This window comes from Trematomus bernacchii, unplaced genomic scaffold (assembly GCF_902827165.1).
Source record: "Trematomus bernacchii unplaced genomic scaffold, fTreBer1.1, whole genome shotgun sequence".
Classification (NCBI taxonomy): Eukaryota; Metazoa; Chordata; class Actinopteri; order Perciformes; family Nototheniidae; genus Trematomus; species Trematomus bernacchii.
Window position 1 is genome coordinate 1,231,336 of NW_022987942.1, and position 11,676 is coordinate 1,243,011.

General features: G+C 42.9%; 1 long non-coding RNA gene across 1 annotated transcript; it reads left to right on the plus strand.

The window, feature by feature from the left end:
* Positions 1-6,151: 6,151 nt before the first annotated feature.
* LOC117470800 lies at positions 6,152-6,646 on the plus strand. Its single transcript, XR_004554725.1, has 2 exons — positions 6,152-6,292; positions 6,448-6,646. It is a non-coding gene; the product is annotated as an uncharacterized LOC117470800 (long non-coding RNA).
* Positions 6,647-11,676: the final 5,030 nt, after the last annotated feature.

The window sequence follows — 11,676 nt, forward strand, 5'->3', positions numbered from 1 at the left end:
GATAATAAAGAGTTACAATAATCCAGCCTTGAAGTAACAAATGCATGGACTAGTTTCTCTGAATCGTTTTGAGGCAAGATATGCCTGATTTTTGCAATGTTACGTAGATGAAAGAAGGCGGCTTCAAGCAGAAGCGCACCATACAATTCCGGAATATCAAGTCCATACACCCCTCCTCCCTCTCCTGCCTACTGGCTGACACCATCCCTGACTCCACCGTCACCCAGAATATTTCCCCTACTGACCTGGTCAACACCTACAACAATGCTCTCTCCTCCTGTCTCAACCAACTCGCTCCAATAAAAACCAAGTATGTCTCTTTCACTCACTCGGGCCCCTGGTACACCGATCATCTCCGTTGCCTCAAAACTAAAGGTCGCCAGCTCGAAAGACATGCTAAACGAACTGGTCTCCCTATCCACAAATACATGTATAGACTGCACCAACAGCAGTACAAAGATGCCCTCAACAGTGCATGCTCCTTCCACTACTCCCCTGTAATACTATCTGGCAGCAATAACCCAAAGACCCTTTTTTCAACTATTAACAAGCTCCTCAACCCCATGGATAATATCTCCAACTCCTTCACCACCTCAAAGTGTGAATCCTTCCTCTCATTCCTCCAAAGCAATTGAAATAATACACAGCAACATAGCCAACTCCTCCGTCTCGTCCACCACCCATCCTTTTCCGGAACCTGCCTACCCTCCTCCTTCCAGGCACCCTTTTACAGCCTTCAGACAAATTACCTCACTGGACATAGTTGCCCAAGTCACCGGCATGAATACCTCAACTTCCATCCTGGACCCCATGCCCTCCACCCTTGTCAAGGCCTGCCTCCCCCAACTCCCTCATCTGATCACCACAGTCATTAACTCCTCTCTGTCCACTGGACTCGTCCCCCCTGCTCTGAAACTCGCTGCTGTCACTCCCATTCTCAAAAAACCTGGTCTCAACCCTGATTCCCTCAATAACTACCGGCCCATCTCTAACCTCCCATTCCTGTCAAAAATTCTGGAGCGAACTGTTGCCTCCCAACTCAAAACCCATCTGGACTGCAATAACCTTCATGAACCTTTTCAATCTGGTTTCCGTACTCGCCACAGCACAGAATCTGCCCTACTCAAGGTCACCAACGACATTCTCCTCTCTGCTGACTCTGGTTCCCTCTCAATTCTCATTCTCCTTGACCTAACAGCCGCATTTGACACGATCAACCATTCCATCATCATCAACCGCCTCCAGTCTTCCATTGGCATAACCGTTACTGCCCTCTCCTGGTTTAAATCCTATCTCTCTGACAGACATCAATTAATCTCCATTAACAACTCCAAATCCCCCACAGCCCCCGTCAATCATGGCGTCCCTCAGGGTTCTGTACTTGCTCCCCTTCTGTTCATTATCTACATCCTCCCAATTGGAAAAATCCTCCGTCAACACCAACTCCAGTTCCACTGATATGCTGATGACACACAGCTCTACCTCAAAATCTATTTCTCCAACCACACACTCCCAGCTCAGCACCTGCCTCACTGACATTAACATTTGGATGCAAAACAATTTTCTAAAACTTAACTGTGACAAATCGGAACTTTATAATCATCGGCCCAAACTCACTTACCCGCTCAACCCAAGGTGTTTCACTTACCATTGAACGGCTCCATTGTCCACCCCTCCACTCACATCCGTAACCTTGGCATCATCCTCAACCCCACCCTCACTTTCCTCCCTCAACGTCAACCAGGTCACAAAAAACGCTTTCTTCCATTTAAGGCGAGACACGGCAGGCAAAAAACAATCGTTTTTCCTGCACTGGTCAATTTTGAGATTTTGTGCTATTTTGATTCCATAACATGTTTTCTTTCAGGCTTTTGGGAAGGAAAACGTACAAAATACACATTTAAGTGTTTATTTTACTATAGTTTGTCTATTTTGCGTCTGTAGAGTTTCTCCCTAAATTCACCAAAAGTTAGGCATTCTAACGTAACATAAAGTACCACGCGACCGCTGTTTGCACCATGTCATCAGAGGTATCGTTTGAAAGCTCCGTGTCTCCTGCACAATCTCATCGGATCCAAATATGGTCATTTCCTTTGTATCAGCAACCAATCGTGAAAGTACAAAGGGGTCTTAAACCAAGAAACGAAATCTCATTGGCTGGTGTCAATTTCTGACAACGTGATTCGTTCAGATGCGTCACGTGGTGTGCTAAAGCACTTCCTGGTTAGCTTTACGCTAGAAACTTAAATCTGAAAATGGCAAAATAACGGCGAAAAAAACGTTCACAGAGAAGACGACAACAATTGTCACTTGCACAAAGCAAGGTTATACAAAAAACAAATGACCCCGAACATGAAATACCTTCAGGGAGTGCGTCGATGCGCAAGCTATCATCCAGATAACAGGAGGGTTTAGCTAGCGTCACACTGCAATCTTTAAAGGTCGTTTTCTCAAAATGAGTTTTTTCTCCTACTCTGAGTTCGAAATTTCCACTTCAGTAGCAGTTACATACACCAAACCTTCCAGTTATATTCCTATCAATATTATGAAGGCTTTTACAGAAGGGTTTGGTCATATATAATTCATAGCCTGAATTATATAACATGTTATACCTAAAAACATGGTGAAAATTGATATTTTAGGGCTGTTGACAGTATTTTCTGATTTATGGAGTGATACAAAGAGATATCTAAAATCCCTTCTGTAATAGCCTTAGATACTAATATGACTACAAAATGAAACAATAATTTTGATCCTGGCTTTATCCAAAGTTCAGATTTCGGTTCCTGAAATGTGTTAAAATATGCCCATATTTCATGAGATAATGGCTCATTTGCATATTTAAACATGCTATTTCAGAAAACTTGTAATACAAAAAACAATTGCCTTATTGTAAGTAATTAACTGGAGAGATTTCTAGCTGATATCTTTAAGTGAAAAAAATTACCCTATTCACCTGGGGTGTCTCGCCTTAAAGAACATCGCCCGCATCAGACCCTCCCTCTCATCAACCGCTGCTGAAACTCTGATCCATGCCTTTATAACATCCCGACTGGATTACTTAGGGCTGTGCGATTATGGCAAAAATAATAATTACGATTATTTTGGTCAATAATTGATATCACGATTATTAAATACGATTATTCATTGACTTTGAAAACATCCATTTATTGTACTTTAAAACAAATACAAATAATAATTTGAACAATATCTTTTTAACTGTTGATTACCCTGAACGTATAATTCAACTGAAAAACCAATATAAAAATAAATAAAATAAATGATACATTTAAATACCAATAAACAAGATCAACAAATATTTTGGAGCGCACTTCAACAAGATACTAAACATATATAAATATGATAAATACAAATAAATTAGATCAAATATGTTGCAGTGCACTGTCACAACCTAGCAAAACAAAATAATTGTTTTTTTCGGTTATGTTGTTTTCGTAATTGTGGCAGGCCAAAATCGTAATTGCGATTGAAATACGATTAATTGCACAGCCCTAGGATTACTGCAACAGCATACTTTTTGGATAACCTGCATTCATACTAAAAAAACTTCAATATGTCCAAAACTCAGCTGCCCGCTTGCTCACCTTCACCCGACGCTCCGACCACATCACCCCTATCCTCCATGACCTCCACTGGCTCCCCATCAAACACCGCATTGACTTTAAAATCTTACTTTTCACTTTCAAAGCCCTCAACAACCTTGCCCCCCCCCCCCCCCTACCTCTGTGACCTCATCCAACAGGTGACGGGTGGGGGTGTGTCACCCCCACCCGTCACCTCAGGTCTGCTGAAGCTAACCTACTGCAGCCCATCAGGACAAAGCTCCGGACCTGGGGTGACAGGGCCTTCGCTGCAGCCTCCCCCACACTCTGGAACTCCCTCCCCAGCCACGTCATATCTGCCAACACTCTCACATCATTCAAACAATCCCTCAAAACTCACCTTTTCACTCTTGCCTTCAACTCTTAATTCACTAACCCCTCGCCCTTATTCCACCTAGCTTAGCACTTTTTACTTTTATTGTTATTTTGTTTTACTTGCTTGTAAGCGCTTTGAGCACCAGGAAAAGCGCTTTATAAATGTAATGTATTATTATTATAATGTGGTATATATACATAATGTTTATTATGTTACAAGGCAAACTGGTGCTTTTTGGACCTCAGTGAATATGGTCCTGGTTAACCTGTTGTAGCGCGCATGCGCAGTCTGAAGGTGAAGTTCAACGTGGCGTAAAGATGTGAACGACATAGCGGTGTCCGTCTCCTTAATACACCACAAAAGCAATCTTTCTAAAGTGAGCAATGTATACCTGCCAATGTTTTGAAAGGTTCCGTGGTAAAGTGTATTACCAATCCAGGCTTGTAGTTTTTCTTAACTATTGGTGGAAATGTAGACCGAATATGACAGGAAATGGAAACTGCAGAAGCATGGTCGTTGGTTAGGGTCATTGCAGTAGGAAGTTCAGCTTTACTTATAGTATCACACGTGGCTGCAAGGAAGAAAACCATCCCCCTCCGTTCCAGCTTCATCCATGAAGAGTTTAATATCTTCATGCTTGATGATAAAGTCGTAGTGAAGGAGTTGCCTTTCCAGGATGACAGGAAATCTTGCCAAAGACGCATTTCCAAGTTTTCCATGCATCCTCTATAAAACTCATGGAGAAAGGGGGGATATTATTCAAAGGTTGGACAGGAAAGATGTTGCTTGTGGAATTATGCAAATGGTATAATTGAGGAGTCCAAAGCGGGCTTGTCGCTGGTATTTGGTTTAGTTTGCCAGCATAGACCTGGGCATAGTTATGTGTTGTATTTTCTATGAGGGTAGAGAAGCCTGGAAGGACATTGAGTCCAAACTGATACCTAGATATGTGGTGGAGGTACTTGTACCAAATGTGTTCTCTTCAGAAAGAGGGATGCCAAGGTCTGAAAAATCTGTTGCAAGAGTAATAAGCCCGTGGTGAGACATTTGGAAACCTGGGGAATTTAGAATTTAAAATGTTAAACAAATATTACATCCATTAATTTACAGTTTCACAAAAGTATAGGTACAGTAAGACATGTTTCTAACTTCATCTTACCACTTCATATCCTTACATATTTATACAAACAATGGCCATAAAGGCAGATTTCAATAAGGCTGCAGATGGTTTGGCTTTATGTGTGTGTTTAATGGAAACTCTTCAAGTTTCTGTGGGTGAGACAGGAGCCTGCAAAGTTTCCATCTTAAGATATGTTGGACAAATGTGATGCAGTGATTCCTCTGTGGTGATTCAGAGCAGCAGCAGGTAATATACGGGAAAAGTTTGTAACTTGGAAAGCAGCTTTTTGTGGTATGCAAAAAATATCTCTGTTTTTGATGTGCGTTATTATAGGTTCAATTGGTTATAGCTGCAAACACTGGTCATCCACATAGACTGCCTTCTGTGTGCTGGGACTACCTTGTTTTTCTCTGTCTGTAGGACTCCCCTTTAAATAAACTGTCATTTAACTCCATCGCCTGTGAGCCCAAGACCAAATGAGATTCTAATTTCTCAGGCTCCTTCTAGAAGTACTCATTAAAATGTATAAAATATAAAAACGAGTTAGAAAGGACATAAACCTAATTTAATAAATGTTATTTCAGACTAGGGGTGGGCGATACCACAAAATCTGGATTCGATCCGATACCAAGTATTTCAGGGCCAGTATCGCCGATACCAATACCGATACCAATACTTTTTAAAATGAAAAGCGTCTTATGTAGCTACTTTCATATAGGGGAGAGCTGCATGACATGATTTTTGAGCTGAAAGTATCATAGACTAAATCTGAATTTATTTCCATGATTAAAGACTGGACAGTTTTTATAGACAAATAAACGTTTTACTTTTGCAAATGTAAAGTGCAAACATGAAAAATAACAATACAAAGTGGCCACAGTAGCGAACTGCCTTCTTGCACACATCACAGTTCGCTACGTTTTCATTGACAGTTGTGAAATAGCTCCACACAACGCTCCTCTTTCTCTCAGCCATCATGCGCGTGTGTTGCACTCGCGAGTCGCCGGCTGCTGCTGTCCTTCCCTGCTGGCTGCTGTCCGTCAGCTTGATAATCGGAGTTCAGGCAGGGAGCGCGCTGCTCGTGCGCGAGACTTGAGGAAAGGAGGACAGCAGTGGAGAGAGAAGAAAAGAGCGCATGGAACTGCACTCTTGCACATAGTTTTTGATGAAATTGACGAGTAGTATAAAAGGATCGATCCTATTGGCTCTAGTATCGAGTTAGTGAGCAAGCAGGTAAGTACAGCAGAAGTTAATATAATATCTCTATGGAAGAAGTAAACATTTTAACTTACAGCAGTGATTTTAGACCACTCTGTCGTGTGTGACGACCCCTCCACACCACGTGGGGTGCCGTCTGTTTGTGTGTGTTTGTGGGTGGGTGATTGCAGGTTCCAGTGCCTGATGAGCTGTGCCTGATGAGCTGCACCTGCCGGATGAGCTGCACCTGCTGGAAGCCTACAAGGGGAGCCAAGCCAGATACGTCGCTCTCTCACTCCTCTGGGCACTCTCTCCGTGCCAGCCTCGGGGACCTGTTGCTGGTTTCATGGATTTATTTGTTTATTAAGAATAAACTATTGTGATATTCTTCCCCCTCGTCTCGCCTCCCTGCTTTTTGTTGCAGCCCAGGAGCCGGGTTGTAACACGTGGAACACCAGTTTGCCACGAGAGATCGCCAGGTGTTCCTTGGGAAGTTGTCCAATCCAACTTAATCGTTCCAAAAAATATTATTAAGCGCTGCAAATAAAATCTAACAGTGCCTTGGTCCCAAGCTAGCTTAAAGTGGACCTATCATGCTATATTTAAATGATATATTGTAGGGCCATACCTATATAAGGTATATTTATTTTTTATTATTTTATTTAACCTTTATTTAACCAGATAAAAACATTGAGATAAAATCTCATTTTCAGTGCTGACCTGGCCAAGAAGGCAGCAACGTTACACATAACACATAACACAAACATATAAAATACAGAGAACATAACAAAGAAAACAAAAGACGAAAAAGCAGTCACTATATTTATACGTTTCTGTTTTCAAAATACCAAACAGATCATGCATTTTAGCCATGCCTCATTTCGCTCTATGTGCTGTTTGCTGTCTACGGGGCTGATCTCTGTGAGCTGCAGCTGACCACGCCCCCCTGCAGGAGAGGGGAGCCGTGCTCTGATCAAGTCAAGAGGGGGAGAAAAAAAGATCTCCGTCCTCCGTGTTTTATTATATAGAGTCGTTATTCATTTGTTTTAAAGCTCAATAAATAACAAAGAAGACCTTTGACCGGCACTTTTCTAATTTTGTCCGGAAGATTTAAACTAACGGACATCTTGACCGGCGAAATAAACTGAAACTGAAACTCTGCCGCACGGTCCCCTCGTTCCTTGGAAGAGGCGGAGAGGTGGGTGTTTGTCATCTGCTGGTGGACTAACCGGAGAGAATTACAGTGCTTGCCTCGACGGGGAGGGATTGCATTGAATTAAAGCAGCAGAAGGAGCAAACGCTTGCCTCGGGGAGGGAGAAAGAAAGCCACAGTGGAGAATAAACAGAAGGGTAACCATGGTAACTATGGGCAGGAAGTCTTCTTTGCTGCTTTTGTGTCAGACTACAGCGCCACTTACAGGCCTGGCATATGTACTACAGCGTCTCGAGCGGCAATGGCCGGCCGTGGCCCAACCCCACATTCCCCTGATAGGTGGAGAGTTGGCCCAATAGCCGTAGAGCCACTGTCCTGACGTCAGGACAGTGTTCAAATCTGGATCAGTTTTTATCAGATCCGTTGCAGCCCCTTTTTTAGAGATTTGGGTATGGAGGAAAATAGAGAGGGTTGTGTTTTCTGACACTTGGTGAGTTCCCTGGAACACCGGGGACACATATTCATGTATAAAAGACGTACAAAAGTGCATTTTGCATGATAGGTCCCCTTTTTAAATATCATCTCCAAATGAAACACCCGTCACTTCAAAACAAAACACATACTTTTTTGTTTGCTGAGTATATAAACTGATTAACTGTTGTGAGAAAAAAGACAGGTAAAGTTAACATCTTACTAAAACCTTTATGATCAGTTTGCATTAGGCTATTTAATTCTTAGTTTCCAGCGTTGTACCATGCAAGCCTAATATGATGCATTTATTTCAGTCACAGATGCTGAAACCCTTGCCCTAATTAGTGCAAGGGTTAAGATGGAGCACATGTTCAGTGGGAAACTAAATGCTGCCAAATCAGGCTGGGAGTAAGTACATCTATATTTGTCTGATAAAATGTTTTAATAAATGTGGTGAATTAAGATAATTTGTAACTAAAGGCAGGTTGTTAAAGAGATGGGTCTGGAGGGCCAGGTGACTGGTCCACAGACAGCAAAGAAATGGGACAACTTGAAAACAAAATACAAGGTAAAGCAAATCACATGGCTGGGCACTGTGGTGGGTTAGTGTTTGTAGATATTATGCTACAGACTTAAACTGGCGACCCCAGCCTCCTATATTATAATGTGAATTTGCTTAGTTGTTTACACTTTTTAACACTTAAGGCGTAAGCAATTACACATTTCGAATTAGTACAATTTTTCGTTTGCTGTGCATTTATATACTAACTAAGCACTCGTATACTAACTAAGCACTTATATACTAACAAAGGCCTGGCTTAAAAAAAACGGCAGAACCGAACAGTGAACCGTGGAGGGAGGCGGGGCAGGAGTCGGACGACTCCTGCCCGGCACTCGGCCCCCGTCCGCGGGCTCGTAAGCCCGGATGGGCCAATCGTCCTCCTCGGCCACAGCAGCGAGAGCGTCCGCTCTCCGCTTCCTGTCGCCCGAGGAGGGCACACAGCATGTGAATCCAGGCAGGACTCACACACTGTGTGCTAGTCATAACTCATTATGAACCCAGAGCCACATGAGGGACAATCTCTCACACAATTGTCACCCATGTTTACTCAATTGAAGTGTCTCTTGTGCTTCAGTAACGGGGTGCTGAAGAAAAGAGGGAGCAGCTGCTGCCAGTCTGTCCCTATAGTGCTGACCAGCATGTTCATCCCTCTGCACAGGTCCCTCTGGAGGTAGCGGCACTGGCTCCAGAATGTCTCCAGCAGTGAGGCAGATGTTGTGGTGGAGCACTGCACACACTGCTATCACCTTGGGGGAAAAGGTGTGATGCACTTCCAGGGCCTTGAAGAAGATCCCTCTCCACCGTGTCTTCATCATCCCAAAAGCCCTCCCCACAACCGATCGGGCTCTGGCATGGTGTCGGTTGAAGCGCGCCTCCACTCTACCCCTCAACGGTTCCCGGTACGGTGTGATGAGGTTAAGAGGCTCCCTCAGGCACGGGTAACCTCCATCCCCCACAATGTAATGGCCAGCTGGTGGGTAACAGCCCCTCACAAACACTGGACTGTTCCTGAGCACCCTGGTGTCGTGGACCGAACCAGGGTAGCCAACAAAAATGTCCAGGAATGTGCCATAACTGTCACAGATTCCCTGAAGCTGGACAGAGAAGAACAGTTTCCTGTTCAGGTAATCCTGGGCAATGGGGGCTATTGGGAGCCTTGATGCGGATGTGGCATCCATCTATATCTCCCACACAGTGGCTGAAGGCTGGGCTGTTGGCAAGGCGATGAAAGCCATTGCCAACTTCAGCACACTGCCTGTGTGGGGAAATGGATGACCTTCTCCAACAAACATAATATTGCCTCACACATCCTGTGTACAATATCGAAAACTGTGGTCTTGGGCACATCAAAGACCCTGGAGACAACCGAATAGGACAACCCATGTGCCAGCCAGTAGACCACCAGGAGGACCTCCACATGCTGAACCCAGCCATGGTTCTTCTCCCTCCTGAGAAGGGTCATCAGGGCCTCGATGGATTCCCTCGACAGGCGGTAGTCAAATCTAAGATCTTTGGACTGATCCATATAGATTTTTACCACAGGGACATGGTGGTTGGGGTTGGCATACATGTTGATCCTCTCCTGTAGAAGACAAAACAGGTGTAAATAGTAAAAGGTTCAAATACATCAATATTGTGGCTTTCCTTTTTTGATGCATATTTGTTGTGTAAGGCAAGCACATGGGAGGAGATAGCCTTCAAGTTTGCTATGAATAACCAATACTGGAAATATGTTTGTTGGCTAAACCATAAGACCATTTTCTGTCAGAAAGCCCTCAAACCTAACTTCACCCAGGTACACAGAACATATACAGGAACAATTTTAGCTATACTCTTGATAGTATGTGCAATGTAAGCATCTGTAATCTATCATTAAAACCAGTATCAGAATCCACTTACCCCTTGTAAACCTACTGCCAGCCTCTGCAGTCGTGCTCTCCTCCTCTGAATATTTGCTCTGTTGTTTTGCAACACAGCAGCCATTTCTGCCATCTTGCTCTGAAATTGTGATACTGCCCACCTGCTCTTATATAGGACACTAATAGGGTCATTGAGCAACATACTACTCAGCTGGGTGATTATTGGTTATTCATTGAGTGCAACAGTGTTGGGCCTGTGGTAATTTGATAGTGTCTTTGGGTAAACAACTATTTTGTCCCATAACACATCAATAAGCCAATACAGCTTCAAATGTAATTGAGACTTTTGGCCATATTTTAATTCAACATGTTATAAACTTAAGAATGGTGATATGTACAACAATACATGTGTAGGTCTAACATGGTTTCCATCAATTGTTTTGTATGTTGCCAGGAGGGTGAGGTGAGTGTGAGCCACAATTATCAATGTGACAACGATTTTCTTTCACTTTACTTATTTGCTTTAATTTCAACCTTAATGAACAACATATTGTTCGCTGTTGCTCACGTTCATAAAGCATAAAACACAATAACAGCGCTTATTAATGATGCGCTTATAGTAGTCCGCTTTCGGAAAGTTGTAGTTCAGCAGATGCACATTTATGACGTCCGCTGGCGCATCATAAACACGTCGGATAGTGAAAGTGCAGTCGGATTCTCTAAAGCACCGCAGTCTCGTCTCCTAAATCCTTTTGAATTATCCTATCCACTATCCCTTAACCCTGTGACGTTTCACTCAGAGATCAAGGAATAGACGATAGGGTTAGAATTTAGGAGCTGATTTTTGGACTATTCGACTGCAGCCCCAATCACCGAGTTTAAACCATAGCTGAGGATCTTGGGTAATCAGTTCAGTGGGTGTGTACATGGGTTGTGTATCGCAATGATGCTCGAAATGTCCCTTATAGGCCTACGTCTGTTTCCGGTTATTTTATTTTGAAATTCAGTTCCTGACGGACGCCAAAAAAGCCAGAGATTATAGAATTATAACAAATAAATAAAAACAAGGATAATTGTGTGTTATTGTTGAGTAAATAACAGGGATGCAAACTCATCAGGTATGAAAAAGGTGACAAGGATCCGAGCCCCCCGACCCCACGGAATGTCGGCTTTAAAATTAGGAATAACAGATGATTTTAGCAGTCAGAACAACTAAAGCAGTTAATAACTAATACAAATGTATAAAAGCATTTATTTTAATTGTGTAGCAGTCAGTTTATAATTTTGGCAGCACTGTTAAAGTAAACAGATATGGTTCTAAACTGTATTGAAGTAAACATGTATTATTTTGAATTGTATTTTAGTGAACATGTAT